This window comes from Neovison vison, chromosome 13, assembly GCF_020171115.1.
Source record: "Neovison vison isolate M4711 chromosome 13, ASM_NN_V1, whole genome shotgun sequence".
Classification (NCBI taxonomy): Eukaryota; Metazoa; Chordata; class Mammalia; order Carnivora; family Mustelidae; genus Neogale; species Neogale vison.
Window position 1 is genome coordinate 78,082,147 of NC_058103.1, and position 23,984 is coordinate 78,106,130.

The 23,984-nt window shown below is 38.2% G+C and overlaps 1 protein-coding gene across 4 annotated transcripts in view; it reads left to right on the forward strand.

The window, feature by feature from the left end:
• ATP8B4 (ATPase phospholipid transporting 8B4 (putative)) overlaps positions 1 to 23,984 on the forward strand; it is a 278,437-nt gene that overhangs the window by 106,026 nt on the left and 148,427 nt on the right. The window lies entirely within an intron of this gene.

Below are 23,984 nucleotides of genomic sequence, written 5' to 3' on the forward strand. Positions count from 1 at the left end.
CTGCTACTTCATTGTTACTATACAAGAGTGCAACAGATTTCTGTACATTTATTTTGTATCCTGCAACTTTACTGAATTCGTTTATCAGTTCTAGTTTTCTGGTAGAGTTGAGAGTTTGTTACATATAGTATCATGTCATCTGCAAATCATGAAAATTTTACTTCTTCCTTGTCATTTTTAGATGCCTTTCCTTTTTGTTGCCTGATTGCTGTGGCTTGGAGTTGTAGTACTATGTTGAATAAAAATAGTGAGAGTGGACATCCTTGTCTTGTTCCTGACCTTAAGGGAAAAGCTCTCAGTTAAAAAAAAATTTTTTTTGAATGTGATTACTAGAAAATTTGAAAATTACTTAACGTGGCTCACATTTGTGGCTGGCATTCTGTTTCTTTTGAATGACATTGCTTTAGTACACCACCTTTGGATACCTGTGAGAGAACTGAGCAGAGAAGAAAATGAACTCTGTGCTACCAGCCTAGTCTGATTCTCAGCCCAAGAGTCCCTGTGAGATCTTACAGGCTGTCAGGAGTATGGTTTGTGTCACCATTAACAAATAGGCTCAGTATCACTTTTTCTTAACACTTCATTTCCTTGACCTCTTCTGAACTTATACTTTTGCGTTAGAGCAATGTGGGTTCCGATGCTGCAGTGAGATACCCTTTCAGACTGGATGTTTCCTTGACCCCTCTAGATTTTAAATGGCTCTGGACCATCAACTTTTTGTGCATCACATTCCATTTTATACTTTCTTGAGCTTCAGTAAATTTTGTTAAGTCTATCAGGCCCTTTCATAGAAACACACATCAATCTTATTCAGTCTTTTTTCTATTTCTTTCGGAAACTGTGTGTATTTATAGGGAAGAATATAGACTTTCTTTTACTACTGCTGAGCATTGTCTCTGAACTATTCCAGTCTGGTAATCCAAGCTGCTGCATAACTGTGAAAACAAATTTCAGTAGGAAAAAATTTTCTTTTTGTTTAATCAACTTTTCTAGTTTGATTGAGTGATGACTCCCATTTGATGCTAGGATTGAAAATTTTGTTTCATTTTTTCCTTTAGTAGATAGTCTTTTTTTTTCCTGTTATGAAAATAACATATGTCCCTTAAGAGAAATTTGAAAAATAAGAAAAAGTAAAAGGAAGAAAATAATATCCATACTTCTAATTATCTTACTATTTTGTTTTTCCTTATTGTCTTTTCTTCTATGCCAAGATTTCGTATAATTGTGTGTATGTATCCTTCTGTTTTTACTTCACATCATACCATTACCATTTTCCCAATGTCTTTAGTACAGTCATTATACACATCATTTAAAAAATTTTTTTTAAATTTCTTTTCAGCGTACCAGAATTCATTGTTTATGCACCACACCCAGTGCTCCATGCAATACCTGTCCTCCATAATACTCACCACCAGGCTCACCCAACTTCCCACCCACCACCCCTTTAAGACCCTCAGATTGTTTTTAGAGTCCATAGTCTCTCATGGTTCATCTCCCCCTCCAATTTCCCTCAACTCCCTTCTCTTCTCCATCTCCCCATGTCCTCCATGTTATTTCTTATGCTCCACAAATAAGTGAAACCATATGATAATTGACTCTCTCTGCTTGACTTATTTCAGTCAGCATAATCTCTTCTAGTCCTGTCCACATTGATACAAAAGTTGGGTGTTCGTCCTTTCTGATGGAGGCATAATACTCCATAGTGTATATGGACCACATCTTCCTTATCCATTTGTCTGTTGAAGGGCATCTTGGTTCTTTCCACAGTTTGGTGACTGTGGCCATTGCTGCTATGAACATTGGGGTACAGATGGCCCTTCTTTTCACTACATCTGTATCTTTGGGGTAAATACCCAGTAGTGCAATTGCAGGGTCATAGGGTAGCTCTATTTTTAATTTCTTAAGGAATCTCCACACTGTTTTCCAAAGTCGCTGCACCAACTTGCATTCCCACCAACAGTGTAAGAGGGTTCCCCTTTCTCCACATCCTCTCCAACACTTGTTGTTTATTGTCTTGTTAATTTTGGCCATTTTATCTGGTGTAAGGTGGTATCTCAATGTGGTTTTGATTTGAATCTCCCTGATGGCTAGAACATTTTTTCATGTGTCTGATAGCCATTTGTTTGTCTTCATTGGAGAAGTGTCTGTTCATGTCTTCTGCCTATTTTTTGACATGATTATCTGTTTTGCATACACATCATTTTTAAGAGCTGTATAACATTTGGTTGAGTGCATGTCTCATAATTCAAATAATCCATTTTCCTTTTGCTTGATATTTAGTCTGTTTTTAATTTTAAACTATGATTTCTTGATCTTTCTGAATTGATCCCTTTTCCGTAAGACTGATTTATGAAAGTCAGCTAGGATGATTACATGAATACATTATTTCGTATGTGAAGTATTGAGAGCTTGAAGCATTATTCCTCAGTCCTCTGACAATTTTATCACACTTTATCAGATCATTCAGGAACTAAGTGTGCATAGGACAGGGTTGAACATATTGACTGAACCCTAGGAGGTTTCACGTCTATCAAACATGATTGTTTCCTGAGTGGGTGGCTGTCACACCATCACCACCAAGTTCCAAGTTTATCTCTTCTTAGCACAACATGAAAATAAAACAAAAAACATGTTTTCCTTTAAAAAGTGTATTAGTTACTGGGACTTGGGTGGCTTAGTTGGTTAATCATCTGACTAGGCTGGGGCTGTGATCTGAGATCAGCTCTGCTCCCACTCCTACTCCCTCTGCCCTCCCCCTGGCCTGTGCATGCACTCTCTCTCCTCTCTCTCTCTCTTTTTCTCTCTCACATAAAATATAAAAAATTGGATTCGTGACACATGTAAATCCACAAACATCAATGATTTGAAACAGTTTGAGTATAAGTTTTATATTACAATTACTAGCTCTAGAGTGCTCATATATGAAGTACATCTATCAGTTCTGAACTGCAGATCTCCTAGAGAAAATTGGGGCAGTGATACACAAGTGTGGTTAGCAGATCCTTCAGACAGCCATGAAGGAACTCTTCCCTTCTTTGTCCTGCCAGATTAGAGGTATATGAACAGAATAGCCAAAAGATCTATCATTTGCTGCTGAATTCTTGAAAAAAAAAAAAAAAACCCCAAAAAACAAACAAAAAAAACTTACCCAGAAGAGGGAGACTTCATATATGGTATTCCCCTTTGCTAGATTTGATTCCAAATGTCAGTCTCGAGTAAGAGTGGGTTATTGTTCTTATTAAATATGCTTTCTTTTTCTCCTTGGGCACTTGCAATAAAAAAGTTGTTCAACTTAATGAGACTAAAAGGGACACATATGTAGTGCGTCTGTATGTTTCTTTTAAGTGGAAGAGAGGTTCTGGGATTCTGCTGATCCCATAGGAGGGACAATATGCCCTGCACTGAGTTACCTCCTCCTCTTCATCTGGGTCTGTGGGCTTGAAACTGGAGTAGAGACTTCTGTAGTTAAGCACAGGCAAAACTCAAACTCTCTGATTTAATGTCCGGCTTACCCAGAAAATTTATATGTTATGATGGTACTATTAGATGTAGGGGACAGCTGTTTAGGGTATGCATATTTAAAAGGAAAATTTGAGGCAAAAATCTTAATTCTTCTTTTTTTTAAACAATGTTAATAAAACACACCATTATGGGTTTAAATAACAGTGAGTTCAAAAGCAAGCTAATAGGAGTAGTCTTGATACTTTTTGGATTCAATGGAAGGGAATAAAAAATTAACTTAATTTTTAGCTCATGCTACTAACTCACAGTAAAAGTGTTTCAAAAATAGTTTCACCCTCAATTTCTGTTTCTTAAGTCTTGGATTGATAATTTCTTGGGAAGTTTCTCTGTTTTGCAGATGGAAGGCCACGAAGCTGTGACATTATTATAGTTCTTATAAATGCTCTTCCATTGTAATCAATTATTATATTGTATGAATATAATATTTTAAAGTGGTGGATTTCTAAATGATGACCATTTTCCCAAATGAGCTTCATCTTGAAATAATAGGAAATTATAACACTTTCAAAACTCTGCACATGAGTTTTCGGTGGCATCCCCTAATTTCTTTTAAAGTTGATGTAATCCAGATGTTTGCTGCTCCCTTTGCCTTCTCTTAATGCTCCCTCAGAGACCTCCTCTGCCCCTTTCTCCAGAAAGGCATCAGAGACAAAGGTAAAGTTGTCTGAAGATTTGAGGGGGGGGATAGAAATTAGCAAGTTTATTTTACACACCCCACAGCTAACAATGTGAAATCCTAGTTTAACATTTTCTCATAGTTCTTCTTTGCTGCTGGCCTTTGTCATCTCCCCTTCCCCCATTCAGTGTTCAGTGTCGTTGGCTCCAGTCTCTTCTCTCAGTGTCTGGGGCCCCTCATATTTATCTCTTTCATTACTCAAAGTATTTTGGTTCTTCCTTGGCTCTGAACTCAAACTTGTCATAGCTGCTTACCAAAATAGAAGAGCCTTCTGTAACTAGGACCCACTTATCTTAGATAATAATGAAAGTAAAAAATACATGGACTCTGAAAAACAGTCCGAGGGGTTTGAAGTGGCGGGGGGGGGGTGGGAGGTTGGGGTACCAGGTGGTGGGTATTATAGAGGGCACGGCTTGCATGGAGCACTGGGTGTGGTGAAAAAATAATGAATAATGTTTTTCTGAAAATAAATAAATTGGAAAAAAACCCCATCAAACTCTATGTAACATTTAAAGCTTGATTCTGTCTCTTTTAAAAAACAGACTCTGAAAAACAATCTGAGGGTTTTGAAGGGGTGGGGGGTGGGAGGTCAGGGTACCAGGTGGTGGGTATTAGAGAGGGCATGGATTGCATGGAGCACTGGGTGTGGTGCAAAAATAATGAATACTGTTATGCTGAAAATAAATAAAAAATAAAAAAACAAAAGAAAAACAAACAACAACAAAAAAACAGGCTTATGCATCTCTTCTCAGTTGTCATAGGACTTCTTTTGAAAAAACAAACCTACACCTAAGTCACAAAGGCATTAGAATTGTTAGAACATAAACTTTAATGAGGCAAAGTTTTCTTAAGATCTTAAAATCTGAAAGCCAAATGAGATCATAGTATTATAGTGAGTAAATTTGGTTTTCATCAGAGCTCACAGGTTGTTTATACCAAACCAAACAAATGTTAATAACATTCTCAATTGACTCTTTATCATTAATTAACTATACATACATTTCTAATACGGTGGCATTTTCTTTAGAGCTCCTGAGATAATCTCAGTGGATTAATTTCTTCCATGTACTTTAGATTGGTATACCATCTGTCTGTTGTGGGTGTAGAATTAAGAAAACTTGGGGCACCTAGGCGGTTCAGTGGCTTGAGCCTCTGCCTTCGGCTTGGGTCATGATCTCGGGGTCCTGGGATCGAGCCCCACATTGGGCTCTCTGCTCAGCAGGAAGCCTGCTTCCCCCTCTCTTTCTGCCTGCCTCTCTGCCTTCTTGTGATCTCTCTCTCTCTGTCAAATAAATAAATAAAATCTTTAAAAAAGAGAATCAAGAAAACTTAAGACTGTAAGTAAAATACCGAAATTACTTTTGATTCTGTCACCCAGACCAGAGCAAACTACAATGTTATCACTCCCTTTCTTCTTCCATCTTTGCTTTTTCCTTTCTACTCCTCTACACAATATTAATTTTAAAATACTTAAGATTATATTATATCCTATTGTTGTGGTTTGAAGCTACCCCTTCCCCCATATGTCCCATGGAAACTGTAAATGATCTTTCTAGAAAAATGGGTTTTGCATATATAATTACAGTCTTGAGATGAGATTATCCTGGTAATCCAGTCATAAGTGTCTTCGTAAGAGAAGAAAAGGAAGATGGATACACAGAAAAGATTAATGTGAAGATGGAGGCAGAGATAGGAGTCAAGGAATGCCTAAAGCTACCAGAGCTGAGAGAGAGGCCTTTCCTAGATCTTCTGGAGGGAGCACCATCCTGCTGACACCATGGTTTTGGACTTGCAGTCTGTAAAACTGTGAGAGGATAAAGTTTTGCTGTTTTAAGCCACCTAGTTTGTGGTAATCTGTAAGAGCAGATCTAGGAAAATAATACTGAGTTGTTTTTAGCTTTTAATTGAGAGATTCTGTATTTGATCACTTGTTCATTCTTTCACTGAGTACACATTAAATGCCTATTATGTGTCAGGCAAAATGCTATATGCTGGGGATGCAAAGTTAAATAAGACAATTTCTGCTTCAAATATAATATAATCATACATAGATGGTATGCAGCAAGTTTATTTCTAACATTGCCATGATGCTTTCACATTTCACTGTCTTTGCTGGTAGGTAAGATAAGTGAGAAAATAGGATGTCCAAGTTCCAGAAATTCTTTTCAGTACACAGACTCTGTAGACAGAGCTATGCTAGGTGGTAGAAAGCCTTGGTAGAATTTGGGAAGCTGTTTGGAAATTGTGTCTTGAAGCTGTAAGTCAAGGGAACATTGGAATATATATGTATATATATATAAAAGATTTTATTTATTTATTTGACAGACAGAGATCACAAGTAGGCAGAGAAGCAGGCAGAGCGAGAGAGGAGGAAACAGGCTCCCTGCTGAGCAGAGAGCCTGATGTGGGGCTCGATCCCAGGACCCTGGGATCATGACCTGAGCTGACGGCAGAGGCTTTAACCCACTGAGCCACCCAGGCGCCCCTGGACTACTTTTAAACTTGACTACTATTTTCAAAAACTAAGATCTCTTTCCCTATTTAATATCAGGAATTAAAAAAAAATTCTCTCTTATTGCTCTTTAGTGAGGATTAGATGTGCAAAAATAGAAGAAAATTAAGAGGTGCAGAGAGCATAGAAAGTAAAAGCATTGATCTCTCAACTAGATTCAGAGACTCAAAGGAACCTGTGGTATTGGGCAAGAGTGACATTTGCTGTAAGAGTGATACTGTCAGCAACCTAGGGAAAGAAAACCCTGGGATGGCGTTGTGTACCAGTTACTAGAGAGAAGGAAGAAAAAGTGTAATTGAGATTGTGATGCAAAGCAGAAGGAAGGAAATGGACTCTAATAATGGAGAAAGAAGGTATTTTTGAAGATGGAAGAAAGTTGATAGTATTTTAAATGGAAAATATCTAGTAAAACGAATATGCTTTCTGTAAGCTTTGGAAAAGAAGTAGCATTCTTTCACAACAAATACCTATTGGATTCTTTTTAAATCAAAGTATAAATAGCATACAGTTTTATATTGGTTTATATTAAAAATATAATGATTAATCATTCTATACATTATTCAGCCCTCATCATGGTAAGTGTACTCTTAATCTCCATCGCCTATTTCACCCATCCCCTGCCCGCCTTCCCTCTGGTAACCACCAGTTATTCTCTGTATTTAAGAGTTTATTTTTTGGTCTTTTTTTCTTTGTTCATTTGTTTCTTAAATTCCACATATGGGTGAAATCATGTGGTGTTTGTCTTTGACCGACTTATTTCAGTTAGCATGATTCCCTCCAGGTCCATTCATGTTGTTGCAAGTGGCAAGACCTCATTCTTTCTTATGGCTGAGTAATATTTCATTGTATATACATACCCTATCTTTTTTGGATCTTAAATGTGCCTAGAGTCCAGTGTTAACTTCAGTATGGGGGAGTTCCCACGGAAAAGAAGGAAAGTGCAACATTGAGAAATGGAATGGAGGCTGGAGAGGGCTTCATGGTGAACACATGAGCATTAGTGAAGATTGAAGGAGCTGTGTTGACAACGGGGGATCCATTTCATTCAGATGATTTGATTTGATCTGTGTCAATCAGCATGTGCTGGGGCATCATCAGGGACATGAAATGGAAGTTTGATAGGGGCAGTGAGAGTAGTGGCAGGGATCTATGTTCTCCACGGATCTGTTCATTCTCCTGTATTTATATAACACTGGTGTGTTCCAGCCACTGTGCAGGGTACTAGGGTACAGGGATTATTAGGACCCATGTTCCTTCCTTCAAGAAGCCTGAAGTCCAAGGAAAGAGGGGGCAAATAAACAGACTTCTGTTACAGCAATAGTACCAGGATAAAAGGAAGCAGGAGTTGCTCTGGCAGCACCCACATGGGAGGACCTCAAAACATGTTTTGGGAGGCTGGTAGCAGGGATATTGTTATTTCAGACTAAGTCATAGAAGAAGGTCAGCCATTGAAAAGGTAATTGAATGGTGGAATGAGAGGAGCAGGGAGAAGAGGAGGATTTAGGAAAGGTGCTATTTTTAATTAACACCTCATGGAATTCTTACTCTCACTGAAGTTTGAGTACCATTGGGCCAGTTACTTCAAGGTCCCTCCCAGCCCCCAAATACTATGACTCTGATACTCTCCAACTTTGTTGTTAGTGAGGCACCAAAGAAGTCCGTAAGTGGTCCTATAGGGTAAAGAGATTTAACAGAAAATAGGAGGTTAGAAGTATATGGATGGATCTGATGGTAATAAAAATGATTACGAAGGTGACGATGATGGTGGTGGTGGTGGAAGAGAGGAGTCAGAAGAGAGAAAGTTGCAGAATGAATTGGGGAAAGAAGAGAGAAACTTTATAGGATCTTCCAAGTGCTAGAAATGCAGGGAATCCAAACAGACCTGATCTTGTGCAATCATGGAGCTTAGTGTCTGGAAAGGGGTGGGTAGACAATAAAATAATCATTCTAAATATAGTTACATGCTGAAGGAAATGCTGCTAAGGAAAAGATTATGGATCTAAAGAAAGGGTTTATATGTGGGGGAAGGAGTGGGCAGAGGTGAGGCAGTTTAGGAATGGGTTTTTTGAGGAAGTAGTAAATTTGAGCTGAGAACTTAATGACAGCTAGTAGTTCATTAGGCAAGGGAAGCAATGGGATGAAAAAGAACTATAGAGGGAATAACATGTGCAAAGGCCCTGCAGAGGGAAGGAGGAGGGTGAGTATCAAGGACTGAAGCACAGTATGGCTGAGAGAAGAGCGGTGTGCGCTGAGGCTAGAAAAGCAGTCAGAGGCCAGATCTTGCAAGACTTGAAGACCATGCTAAGCACTTGTGTCTTTTCCCTAAGAACAGAAGAAATATATGGAAGGATTTACCTTTGGAAAGGCTCATGACTATTTCATGGAAGAACGGGCAGTGGAGAAACTCCAGAAAAGATGTGGAGAGAGGTGGCTGCTGACTGCTATACTTGCCTGTTTGTCCTTACAGTACTGTGAATTACTGGAACCTGAGACAATCTCTGTATTCCCATCCCCTAACTTAACAATGTCCTGCATGTAGCCAGTGCTCAATAATTACATGGTGTATGAACCAAATGCATTTAGATGAATTAAATGAATCATTTTGAGGCAAGATCAGAATTTCTTTTAGTCATTTCCCTCTTCTTCCCCCTTTCTTCACTGCAGCTAGTGTGTGGTAAGGGGAAGTATCCACATGCTGCATGTTCTGCGCACATCATTTTCTGCCATCGTTGCCACTTGATAGTGCTGTCTGTCGTGGGACTGTTGGCTACCAAACCTATCTTTAATCCAGGTGCTTGGGGTTACAGAGAGTCTCCCTGACATCACTGTACCTCAACATGCATGGGACTGTGTAAAGAAAGAGAGAGGATGAGGTTCATCTGGGTTTCATTTCTGCATTAGCAGAGCTCATTGAAGCAATGCTTATGGTGTCTTTTTGCAGCTACCCACAGACTGTAGCATCTCAGAAAAGCAAAACATGTGGTAATCTGGGTGCCCAAGACACTTGAACAGAGAAGCAGAGATGGGCTTCTTTGTGTCTGCATCAGATGTTTCCCTCCAGCAGGACTTTCTGAATTGCCTGGCTAATGAATCCGGTTAATTCAGTTGGCCTCATCTGGTTATCTTACCCCTTTCCAGGCATTTGTGTTCAGACATACTTTCCCTCTTCACACTACTAAACTTAAGGCTTAATTTTCAAATCAAATGCTCATCTGGCTGACTGCCTGAGAGATCACATGTGGAGAGCTCACAGACCCAGGCAAGGAATTGTGCCTCACTTCTGGGGAGCGGGTCTGGACACCATATGAACTGTAAATAGTTTTAAAATGTAAAAAAGTAAAGCTTTCTGCCAAAAGGGGAGAGCTGAGGTGTTTTTGTCCCCCCTTCTTCTCTAGACTTAGTTATTACATATCTGTTAGAAATTACTGAACTCTACCATATAGCCTGTTTACTATCTCTATCAGCTGGGGCTAGACCAGCCAGATTGAACCCCCTTGAGGACTCAGCTCTGCCAACACTTACTTTATTAGAAATAGGTTCTGAGATCACAGCTATGCACCATAAGTTGTCAGGTATATGATTTTAATAGAAATTGGCTTACTTCACTTAATACTTTGTTATAGAAATTGGGTGATAGAAATAGTTTAATTTTTTTTTTTAATAACAGAGCCTAATTTTCTAGTAAGAGTAAGAAAAAGAAAAAAACAAAAACAGGACAAGGGTCATGGCTTCCTTTATTTGCTCCCCACTAGGTAACATTACAACATTGCCTCCCACTTTGAGAAATATTGCTTAGCGTATGTCCTGTTTTCTTTGTTGGACTTTCTCTTTTTTTCTTCACTTGATCCTTCATTTTAGAAAGTAGTTCCATAAGACTTTTCTTCTTCTTTTCTTTGCCTTTGTCCTCAATTCTTGTGGGTGTCAAGGCACAGAGATATTGTCACTCTTTCTTATGTATAGACTAACAGAGATACCCTTTCATTCTGAAGTAGCAAAAATCTTCAGATTCTCCTTTTTATCCCTTTCTCTATATCTCTTTCTCACTCTTCCTTTAGGAATAAAGAGGAAAGAACACTGGAATCAAGGTGCAAAGTGATAGAAAAAAAATATTCGATATAGGACCTTTAAAGTAGAGAATACTTTAGAATATTAGATGTTGCTCTTGGATAGAGATTATAGCAGAGGTCATACAAATAAATATGCGAAGGACCACAGCATAAGTGCTTAGAATTGGCATGCAGATTTGTTGATGTTGCGTTTCTAATCTGGTGCTGATAATATTGAACTAAGATAAGTTCTATTCAAATGGTACCTAATTATTGGCCACCATCCCAGGCATGAGATCTCCCAATTAACCAAGTAAAAAATGCAATTCCCAGCAGTGGCTCTTGTGATTAGGAAAGAAATTCAGAAGAGAGAAGTTTGCTTACACATATATTTAAATACATTTTTGCAGATTACAAATAAAACCATAAGGTCTGAAACCTCTCCTATAGCTAGAAAACTTCAAGGGCTTGGGGAGAGTGTGAGGCCAAAGGGTTTGGGGAGAGTGTGAGGCCAACCTGTCATTGCTCTGAAGGAGAAAAATTTTATCCTGGAGAACAGTGGAATATACAATATAGAATGTTTACCAGAAAGCAATTAAAAGCAACTTTCTGCCAGAAGGTCTACTCCAGGCAAAAAGGCATCATCTAGCTATATGCAGGAAGGGGAAAATTCTAGAGACTTTGGAACTTAAGTAATGTTAGAGAGAAATAAAAGGGTTGTTTTAGAAGGACTTTGTCCTCCCACTTTCCTCTAAAATATGAGAAATGGAAACACCATTTGATCTATCAACCCTCAACCCAAGGCTATCAGCTGTTCCAGGGACTGACTACAGAATTATGGTTTATAGGGCATGGTGCTGTGAATGTGTAAGTACCTTCACCAAAAGTCAAATTTACCTAGGCCTTCAAGGTCCAGGGATAGTGGATTAGTTTGGGAGCTCCAGTTCCTGTCCTAGGTTGGGGCAGGGGAGAATGTTGTAGTTCCTGCTCATACCCCAAACCTAATGGCTTGAATTGGACAAACTGATGGGACCCAACAATAGAGTCAATCTTATCGGTCCAGTTGAATTACTGTTCTGGTACTATTAAAACCAGACATATGGCTGCTCTGAACCAAAAAAGAATGCGTAGGTTTGCATTAGTTCCCCAAATATTGAGTATCTTCAGTATACCAAATATGATTAATGTGCCATTGCTTGTTTTATGGACTCAACAATCTGGAGGAGGGAGATAAACAAGTGGATCATTTTGGTATGATGTGTGTAATGATGGGGTTATTTACTGCCATGGACGTCCTGAAGACAGGAAGTTAGCCCGGTCTCAGGATCAGAGGAGAATTCCTGGAAGAAATCAGTCTTTAACTAAAATTAATCAATTAAAAATGTAAGAAACCAAAAACAGTAAAAATTTCTACTTTTTAGAGAAGAGTATTAACACTCACCTTTATATTTATTTGGTTTGTGCAAGTATGCATAGATGCAAAAACCCATGCAATATATACAACTTGTATTCCACCTTTTTTTAACATGATAACTCATATATGGCATTAAACATTTTTTTGAAAACATTTTTATTAGCTAAATAGTAGATACATCCCCCTGCTGTTGGATAATTTTTTTTCTAATTTCTTTGTTTTTGTAAGTAATTCTCAGAGGCATATCTTTGATAAACTTCATATGCATCTCTTTCTTTAGGCTATATTTCTAGGGAATCTACATTGCCTTTTCAAAAAGATTCTTTTTTTTTTTAAGTTTTTTTAAAGTCTATTTACTTATTTATTTTTTAAAATTTCTTTTCAGTGTAACAGTATTCATTGTTTTTGCACCACACCCAGGGCTCCATGCAATCTGTGCCCTCTCTAATACTCACCGCCTGGTTCCCCCAACCTCCCACCCCCCACCCCTTCAAAACATACTGTTAAATTACTTTTGAGGAAGTTTGTGCCCATTTATCCTCCCATTTGAACAAATGAGTGTTTATTCCACAGTATCATTACAACTTTGAGTATTATCTTTTAGAAAATCTAGGCCAACTTGATATATATTAACAGGTGTCTTGCTCTTTTAAAAAATTAATTGGTTCCTACTGAGGTTGATTATTATTTTTTAAATATTTATTAACTGTATTTCTCTTTTCAGTAATTTACCTATTTATATTCATTGCCCATTGCTGATATATAGCGTGTGTGTGTGTGTGTGTGCGCGCGCGCAATTTGTTTGGGAATATAGTTTAAATTTTGTCTTCTAATAAATCCCTCCAGTGGGAAAAAATGACATTGCTCTGTGCATACAGACATACTGCCTCAGGGATTTTGCTGGTATAGTGTGTACCTTGAATATAGTTTCTCTAAGCAGAACCAGGTTGTACTAAGCCATTTACTTTCCTGACCATTCTCTTTCTGTAAAATAGCTCAGATTCAAAGATACCCTTGCGCATTCCCATTTCCATTCCTTACCATCAAAGCACCTATTACAGTCAAGTTTCCAGTTAGCCTTTTTATCATTGCCTATAATCACACAGAACTACTTAACTTTTTTAAACCTGCACTGTGCTCTTTCTCTTCTCCCTTCTTCATCCAACAGGGCTCAGCTTCTCTGTTAATCATCTCTGGAAATCTCTTCAATATCTCTGTCAGACAGGTGGAACAATCAGTACCCTCTCAGTGCTCCCACAGGCTAGAGTTAACCACAGCATTTTAATACTTAGTTCACTTTAGGCTTCCCATTGACTTTTCTTCATACCAGAAACTACAATGTGTTTATCCCCAGCGCTTGGCTCTGTGTCTGATGTATATAGTAGGTGCTCAGTGTTTGTTGAAGTCAGCAGAATCTACTTACTCTTTCAACTAGCAACATACATTCATGACATAGAGAATAATAAAGAAATTGGAAATTTAAAGACACAAAGAAAATTGACAGCCCTGTGGAATGTGTATCTCGCCTTGTCATAGGAAGTGTAAGTCAAAAGTTAACACTTTGGGCAAAATGAATAATGCTATTATTTTCTAAACTGTTAAACTTTGCCGCAGAAGTGATTCATCCTACCCTTACCTACTCTTCCCATATTTTGCATTTACCTCTGGTAGACTTTCGTAGAGCCTCCCCAATGGGTGTAGCCAAACGGAACTATTATTCACTTCAGCCCCAGAGCTAAATGTGCTAAGCACATAGCATGAATGACAATGTAAATAATCTACTCAAGTATTGAGTCAGGCACTGTCCTACGAATTGGGGATGAAAAAATGAGCAGGACAGACAAATCCCTGCCCTAAGGGGCTTACTATAAGGGGAGAAGACAAATAATAAGCAAAACATAAGCAAATAATATGATTTAAGTTAGTTACAACTATAACAAAGAAAATAAAGTAAGAGAATAGAGAGTAATGGGGTTAGAGATGAGGAAGTGATTTCAAGTAGGGTGACCAGAGAAGAACCTTTGAGTGGGTGAAATTTGAGTTGTGAGTGCGCTAGCCATGTCAAAATCTTGGGTAAAAGGAACAGCAAGTATAAAAGCACCAAAGTCAAAATGAATTTGATAGTAAGATATCTACTGTGGCTAAAGTCTTATGATAAAGAGGAATCCTGGGTGTTGGCAAGAGTGAAGTTTTGGAAGTTATGGCAGAGAATTTTAATTTTATACTCAATGTAATGAGAAGGTACTGGAGGGTTTTACTCAGGAGAATTGCATGGTATGACAAAAAGACTTCTCTGGCTGCTGTGTGGACAATGGACTGCAGAGAGGGGCAAGAGCAGAATTAAGATAACAAATCAGGAATTTCCTACCATCTTTCAGTTGAGATGATGCCATGGACTTGGTGATAGTAATGTAGGATATATAAAAAAATAGGAATATATATTGTTATGGATTTTCAAACACATAAAAATAGAATAGTACAATGAATTCTCATTTAGGTATTACTCAGCTGGAGCCACTAACTTTCTGTTACTTTGTATCTCTTGTCACTTTTTAGATTCTGGGGTTTTATAGAAGCAAATCCTGTATGTCATATCACATTATCAGTAAATATTTTAGTATTTGTCTTGAACAGATAAGAGCTTACTATATATATATTTTTTTTTAAAATATATTTTGCCATAATACCATTACTGTACCCAATAAAGTAGCAGTACTCCCTTCATGTCATCTAAAACCCAATGATTAAACTGTATTTTGAGGGTAGAACCAATGAAAGTGCTGCCATATTGGGTGTGTGTGAAGAAAGAAATTGGAAGTCCATGGTTCTTATCTGAAGTTTAAGGATGGGAAATACTGGGAAGGAGGATGCTTTTGCGGTAGTGTTTTACTTGTTGTTTTTGTTTTTCATTTCTTTGGGTAACCTGGGAGACCAGAATTCTATTGAGATATTAGTCATTCTGCAGAGATGTAGAATGGGTGGTTGAAACTCAGTGAAGACTGAGAGCTCATCCTTGGATTTAGTAGCTTGAAGAGAGGTTACAGTTGGAGAGATGGAGAAAAAAATCCACTGGAGAAAGCACAGGCAGTCAAGAAGTGGAGACACTGAATATGGATAGCTCTTTTGACGACTTGAAATAAAAATCAGAAAGTACCATCCTTATATTGAGATACTTTATAATAATAAAAAGCAGTCACAGTACTTTATATATTATAGTTTGCAAAAATGGTTGCATAAATTTATCTTACATGACATTCACAGATGTCCTGATAGGTGTGAAATGTCAGATGAGTTTATTCCTTTTTAAAGACCTTAGTGTTATGAATAAGGAGGCATTCTGAGGGATTGGCTGAGCCAATTAATGTAGGTCATAGAGGGAAACTTCAATTTTGATCAACTTCTTTCCCAGGTCACATTGCTGATTGGTGGTGAACTTGGACTCAAGTCCACCATCTTCTGAATCTAGGGACACAGACTTTCTACCATGTTACATTGTTTCTTTCATAAATAGGAGGTCAGGATTCTCCTCTTTAAGAATGTAAGGATTTTTTAAAAAATTGATTCCAATTTCCTGTCTTTTCTGAAAGTATCAAGATTGTCTGTACAGTGTCATCTCCAAAGGACAGAGTCTTTACTATAAAATGTCTAACCTTTTGTTTAAACAATCCATTAGGAATTGTCATTCATGAACTTGAAACATTACCTTGAACTTTGTCTGTCTTCATAACAAGAGTGTCTAGGGTACAACACTGATGGCCCAATGAAAGGAAGCATTCTAGTAATTGGGAGCAATAAGATTTATTCTGGTCCTGAGAGAAATATAAATGACATAATGGTTGAATTCTCAAAAGGAGGAGATACTTTACTCATGACCACAAGTAAATCCTGACTGAAATCTGTTGGCATGATGTTAAGTCATGACAAGCCAAGTCTAGAGGGACTGGAATAATACAGTCCAGGCGTATAGTTTTCTGATGAGCTCACTGTATAAGGGGACAAAGCTGGGAATATCTTGAGGAATGAAAGTTAATATATACTTTATTAGACAATTTCTCTGGTCTATCAGTTTTCTTGCTGGGCTTTTGATGATAGCTGTATGGCAAACAGTCTCATACTGAGATCATTCTCCTGGAGTACAGGTATTCTTCATTGCAGACTGAAAGAATATCTACATGCTCCAGGTATCAGAAGGCAAAGATGATTTAACTAGTGTTATTTAAGTGCCAGGTTTATATTTTCCCGTAAGTCTCTAGGTTCCTTGATAACTACAGTCTGTATCTAATTCTACTTGTCGCTCTGACACACATCCCCTGGCTCAGAGGGTTCATTTTGCAGATATGGAGCAGTCTAAATCTCACTAATGAAGAGTGATGCTACTGGATGATGATCTAATTAAGAATTCTACCTACAGGGGCGCCTGGGTGGCTCAGTGGGTTAAAGCCTCTGCCTTTGGCTCAGGTCATGATCCCAGGTTCCTGGGATCGAGCCCCATGTCGGGCTCTCTGCTTAGCAGGGATCCTGCTTTCTCCTCTCTCTCTCTCTCTCTCTGCCTGCTTCTCTGCCTACTTGTGATCTCTGTCTGTCAAATAAATAAATAAAATCTTTAGAAAAAAAAAAGAATTCTACCTACATACTACCCTATTTCTGAGGAACTCACAATGATGAACATTATGACCTACTTTAAAGTAACACTTAAGAACTTTCTTAAAAAGTGTTTAATACTTAATGTGAATATAAATCTAGTATGTAAATAAACTCATGATCTTCCAGTAATATCCATAGCTGTGCTTTGTGCCACAAAATCAGGAATCCTATTTCCAGAAATATTAGGCTCTCTGATTAGAGCAAATCAAATCACACAAGAGACACCATTGCTTTATCTATATTGGTATGGCATATGTTATTACTTAACACATTAACCAACTAATATTTCTTTTATGGCTTAACTTGGTCCCATGTAGGAAAATTGATTAAGAATAGTAACGGGGGACGCGTGGGTGGCTTAGTGGGTTAAAGCCTCTGCCTTTGGCTCAGGTCATGATCGCAGGGTTCTGGGATCGAGCCCCACATTGGACTCTCTGCTCAGCAGGGGACCTGCTTCCTCCTCTCTCTCTGCCTCCTCTCTCTCTGCCTTCTTCTCTGCCTACTTGTGATCTCCATCTGTCAAATAAATAATAAAATCCTAAAAAAAAAGAATAGCAATGGGAAATATAATGTAAGTCTTTTATCCTAGAACCAAGATAATCAGGTTTCATTCTCCCCCACTGGGAGCTATTTTCTAATTTTAGTATATGTGCTGCCAAAGCGAGCACTGGGAGCTATTTTCTTTTGAGGTGTTTCTCAAGAAGAGTTGCTTGGTCAAAGCATATTCTCTGATTTCTCAAAATAAGGTGTGACAATTTAAATATTTTACTTATTTATTTATTTGAGAGAGAGAGAATGGGAGAGAGAGAGAGAGGTTCTCCAGCAGACTCTCTACTGAGCATGGAGCGAGCCCTGGGGCTGGATTACAGGACCATGACGTCATGATCTGAGCCAAACAAAAAGTCAGATGTGTAATCAACTGAGTCAGGTGCCCCAAAATGTAGCAATTCAATGAAGAGAATGGTTGATCTACACAGGCTAAGGTGATTTCTTGTAATTTTTTTAAATTAAAATATGTTCTTCCTATGAGGAATATTTCAGGAATAGTGTTTTCCTCCTCTGTAGAAATTCTAGGATATTTGAGTAGTCAGTGATTATCAGTAGAGTATTTTTTAATGGTGAGCTACTAAAGATTTATCTTTCAACTTCATTTACTAATCATTGGAAAAAGGAGTGAATTGGAATACCCAAAGTTGTACAGATTTTTCTCCCAAACTCGTAAAATGGAGTGGGGAGTTCATAGACTCATGGGAGCTGCTCATGTTGACTTAAGAGGACTGAAGCTGGAAATAGAGAAAGGTGAAATAGTTTAGGATTGAAAAGGAACATTCTAATTACAAAAGCATGTCAGTGATGAAATTGGGAAGTGGGCTCTCTCTAGTGACTGCTTTGCTGTGCCACCCACAGCCCCCTTCCAGACTGCAGAACGTATTTCCCAAGCTACCAGGAATGCTGCCTGTATACCACCCTCAGCTGTCAGTCCCTTCTGGGAACCCATCAGCTGAGGAGAGCTGTTTTTCTAAAGTCACCTCTTCTTGTTGGAGTCATACAGCATTCAGTGAGAATCACAAAGTATAATGGTCTGACACCCTTGATCTAACTCTAAAGGCCTGTTCCATCTCCAGATCTCCCCGTAAATTTGGCTGAACACTTTTTTTGTTACAGTATCAACAGCCCAGCTCCATCCTCTGTCCCTCTGTTTCCTCCACTCTCCCACAGGTGCTAATGGAAAGAAGACTTGCAGATAAACTTCTTCTTCTTCTCCTTTTTCTTTTTTACTCTTGCCATTAAAATTTTAATTTTGGGGGAAACATGAACACTTAAATAAAACTCTCTATTTATATATATATATTTCTCAATTTTTAAGTTAATGTATAATGTATTATTTGCCCCAGGGGTACAGGTCTGTGAATCACCAGGCTTACACATTTCACAGCACTCACCATAGCACATACCCTCCGAATGTCCATAACCCAACCACCCTTTCCCCACCCCCCCACACCCCAGCAACTCTCAATTTGTTTTGTGGGATTAAGAGTCTTTTTTTTTTTTAAAGATTTTATTTATTTATTTGACAGAGATAGATCACAAATAGGCAGAGAGGCAGGCAGAGAGAGAGGAGTCTCATGGTTTGACTCCCTCCTGATCCCATCTTGTTTCATTTTTCCCTCCCTTCTTCTATGATCCTCTGTATTGTTTCTCAAATTCCTCATATCAGTGAGATCATATGATAGTTATCTTTGTCTGATCAACTTATTTCATTTTGCGTAATGCCCTCTAGTTCCATCAATGTCGTTGCAAACGACAAGATTTTTTTTTGGCTACATAATATTCCAGTGTGTGTGTGTGTGTGTGTGTGTGTATACACACACACCACATCTTCTTTATCCATTAGTCTATTGATGGACATCTAGGCTCTTTCTATAGTTTTGCTATTGTGGACATTTCTGGTATAAACATTTGGGTGCAAGTGCCCCTTCAGATCACTATATTTGTATCTTTTTTTTTTTTTGAAAGATTTTATTTATTTATTTGACAGAGAGAGAGAGAGAGATCACAAGTAGGCAGAGAGAGAGGGGGAAGCAGGCTTTGTGCTGAGCATAGAGCCCAGTGCAGGGCTTGATTTGATTCCAGGACCCTGAGACAATGACCTAAGCCAAAGGCAGAGGCTTAACCCACTGAGCCACCCAGACACCCCACTACATTTGTATCTTTAGGGTAAATACCCAGTAGTGTGATTGCTGGGTGGTAGGGTAGCTCTATTTTCAACTTTTTGAGGTTCCTTGCATTCCCACCAACAAGGTAGGAGGGTTCCCATCTCTGCATCCTCACCAGCATCTGTCATTTCCTGACTGGTTAATTTTAGCCATTCTGACTGATGTGAGGTGGTATCTTACTGTGGTTTTGATTTGTATTTCCCTGATGCCGAGTGATGTGGAGCACTTTTTCATGTGTCTGATGGCCATATGGATGTCTTCTTTGCAGAATTGTCTGTTATGTATTCTGCCCACTTCTTGATTGGATTATTTGTTCACTGGGTGTTGAGTTTGATAAGTTCTTTATAGATTTTGGATACTAGCCCTTTATCTGATATGTCATTGGCAAATATCTTCTCCCATTCTGTTGTCTTTTGGTTTGTTGACTGTTTCCTTTGCTGTGTAAAAGCTTTTGATCTTGATGAAGTCCCAGTAGTTCATTTTTGCCCTTGTTTCCCTTGCCTTTGGCAATGTTTCTAGGAAGAAGTTGCTGCAGCTGAAGTCAAAGAGGTTGCTGCCAGTGTTCTTTTCAGGGATTTTGATGGATTCCTGTCTCAAATTGAGGTCTTCATCCATTTTGAGTCTATTTTTGTGTGTGGTGTAAGGAAATGGTCCAGTTTCATTCTTCTGCATGTGGCTGTCCAATTTTCCCCAGCACCATTTGTTGAAGAGACTGCCTTCTTTTCATTGGACATTCTTGCCTGCTTTGTTGAAGATTAGTTGACCATAGAGTTGAGGGTCCATTTCTGGGCTCTCTATTCTGTTCCATTGATCTATGTGTCTGTTTTTGTGCCAGTAGCATAGTGTCTTAATGATTACAGCTTTGTAATAGAGCTTGAAGTCTGGAATTGTGATGCCATTAGCTTTGGTTTTCTTTTTTAACATTCCTCTGGCTATTTGGGGTCTTTTCTGGTTCCATATAAATTTTAGGATTATTTGTTCCATTTTCTTTTTTGAAAAAAATGTTGATGGTATTTTGATATTTGTTCTTCCAATCCATGAACATGGAATGTTTTTCCCTTTCTTTGTGTTTTCCTCAATTTCTTTCATGAGTACTTTATAGTTTTCTGAGTGTAGATTCTTTGCCTCTACATATCATATCATCTGCAAAGAATGAGAGTTTGACTTCTTTGTCGATTCGGATGTCATTAATTTGTTGTTGTTGTTGTCTGATTGCTGTGGCTAGGACTTCTAGTACCATGTTGAATAGCAGTGGTGATAATGGACATCCCTGCCACATTCCTGACCTTAGCGGAAAAGCTTTCAGTTTTTCCCCATTGAGAATTATATTCCTAGTGAGTTTTTCACAGATGGCTTTGATGATATTGAGGTATGTATCATCTATCCCTACACTCTGAAGAGTTTTGATCAAGGAAGGATGCTGTACTTTGTCAAATGCTTTTCCAGCATCTATTAAGAGTATCATATAGTTCTTGTTCTTTCTATTATTATTGTATCACACTGATTGATTTGTGGATGTTGAACTAACCTTGCAGCACAGGAATAAATCCCACTTGGTCGTGGTGAAAAATCCTTTTAGTGTACTGTTGGATCCCATTGGCTAGTATTTTGGTGAGAATTTTTGCATGTGTGTTCATCAAGGATATTGGTCTATAATTCTCCTTTTTTATGGGGTCTTTGTCTGGTTTTGGGATCAAGGTAATGCTGGCCTCATAAATTGAGTTTGGAAGTTTTCCTTCCATTTCTATTTTTTGGAACAGTTTTAGGAGAATAGGTATTAATTCTTCTTAAATGTTTGGTAGAATTCCCCTGGGAAGCCATGTGGCCCTGGGCTCTTGTTTGTTGGGAGATTTTTGATGACTGCTTCAATCTCCTTACTGGTTATAGGTCCATTCAGGTTTTCTATTTCTTCCTGGTTCAGTTTTGGTAAGTTTATATGTCTCCAGGAATGCATCCATTTCTTCCAGATTGTCTAATTTACTGGTGTATAGTTGCTCATAATATGTTCTTATAATTGTTTGTATTTCTTTGGTGTTGGATGTGATCTCTCCTCTTTCATTCATAATTTTATTAATTTGGGTCCTTTCTCTTTTCTTTTTGATAAGTCTGGCCCGGGGTTTATCAATATTATTAATTCTTTCAAAGAACCAGCTCCTAGTTTTGTTGATTTGTTCTACTGTTCTTTTGGTTTCTATTTCATTGATTTATCCTCTGATCTTTATGATTTCTCTTCTCCTGCTGGGTTTAGGCTTTCTTTGTTGTTCTTTCTCTAGCTCCTTTAGGTGTAGGGTTAAGTTGTATACTTGGGACCTTTCTTGTTTCTTGAGAAAGGCTTGTATTGCTATATACTTAACTCTCAGGACTGCTTTTCCTGTGTCCCAAAGATTTTGAACAATTGTGTTTTCATTTTCATTTGTTTCCATGAATTTTTCAATTCTTCTTTAATTTCCTGGTTGACCCATTCATTTTTTTTTTTTTAGATTTTTATTTATTTATTTGACAGAGAACACAAGTAGCAGAGAGGCAGGCAGAGAGAGAGAGAGAGAGAGAGAGAGAGAGAAGCAGGCTCTGCACTGAGCAGAGAGCCCGATGCGGGGCTTGATCCCAGAGTCCTGGGATCATGACCTGGGCCGAAGGCAGAGGCTTTAACCCGCTGAGCCACCCAGGCGCCCCGACCCATTCATTCTTTAGTAGGATGCTCTTTAGCCTCAGTGTACTTGGGTTCTTTCCAACTTTCCTCTTGTGATTGAGTTCTAGTTTCAGAGCATTGTTGTCTGAAAGTATGCAGGGAATGATTCCAATCTTTTGGTACTGGTTGAAACCTCATTTGTGACCCAGCATGTGATCTATCCTGGGGAGTGTTCTATGTGCACTAGAGAAGAATGTGTATTCTGTTGCTTTGGGATGGCATGTTCTCAATATATCTGTGATGTCTGTCTGGTCCAATGTGTCATTTAAAGCCTTTATTTCCTTGTTGATCTTTTGCTTAGATGATCTGTGCATTTCAATGAGGGGGTGTTAAAGTCTCCTACTATTATTGTGTTATTGTTGATGTGTTTCTTTGATTTTGTTATTAATCGGTTTATATAATTGGCTGCTCTCATGTTAGGGGCATAGATATTTAAAATTGTCAGATCTTCTTGTTGGATAGACCCTTTAAGTATGATATAGTGTCCTTCCTCATCTTTTATTATATTCTTTGGCTTAAAATCTTATTTGTCTGATATAAAGATTGCCACCCCACCTTTCTTTTGATGTCCATTAGCATGGTAAATGGTTCTCCACTCCTTCACTTTAAATCTGGAGGTGTCTTTGGGTCTAAAATGAGTTTCTTTTAGGCAGCATATTGATTTTTTTTTAATCCACTCTGATACCCTGTGTCTTTTGATTGGGGCATTTAGCCCATTTACACTCAGAGTAACTGTTGAAAGATAGGAATTTAGTGCCATTGTATTGCCTATAAGGTGACTTTACTGCATGTTGTCTCTATTCCTTTCTGGTCTATTACTTTTAGGTTCTCTCCTTGCTTAGAGGACCCCTTTCAGTATTTCCTGTAGGGCAGGTTTGGTGTTTGCAAATTCTTTTAATTTTGTTTGTCCTGGAAGTTTTTATTTTTCTTTTTTTAAATATCTCTTTCTATTTTCAGTGACAGCCTAGCTATATATAGTATTCTTGGCTGTATATTTTTCTCATTTAGTGCTCCGAATATATCATGCCAGTCCTTTCTGGCCTGCCAGGTCTCTGCAGATAGGTTTGCTGCCAATCTAATATTTCTACCACTGTATGTTATAGACCTCTTGTCCTGAGCTATTTTCAGGATTTTCTCTTTGTCTCTAAGATTTGTAAGTTTTACTATGAGATGATGGGGTGTGGACCTATTTTTATTCATTTTGAAAGGGGTTCTCTGTGCCTCCTTGACTTTGATGCTTGTTCCCTTCACTATATTAGGGAAATTCTCTAGTATAATTTCCTGCAATATACGTTCTCCCCTCTCTCTCTCTTTCTTCTTCTTCTGGGATCCCAATATTCTGATATTGTTTTATCTTATGGTATTACTTGTCTCTCGAATTTTCCCCTTGTGGTCCAGTAGTTGTTTTTCTCTCTTTTGCTCAGTTTCTCTAATCTCCATTATTTGGTCTTCTATATCACTAATCCTCTCTTCTGCCTCATTTATCCTAGCAGTAAACGCCTCCATTTTTTATTGCATCTCCTTAATAGTTTTTTTTTTAATTTCAACTTGGTTAGATTTTAGTTCTTTTATTTCTCCAGAATGAGACTCTCTAACATCTTCCATGCTTTTTTTGAACCCACCTAGCACTTTGATAATCATTATTCTGAACTCTAGTTATGAGATTTTACTGAAGTCCATATTGATTAGGTCCCTAGCCATTGGTACTACCTCTTGTTCTTTTTTTTATGGTGATTTTTCTGCCTTGTTATTTTATCCAGATAA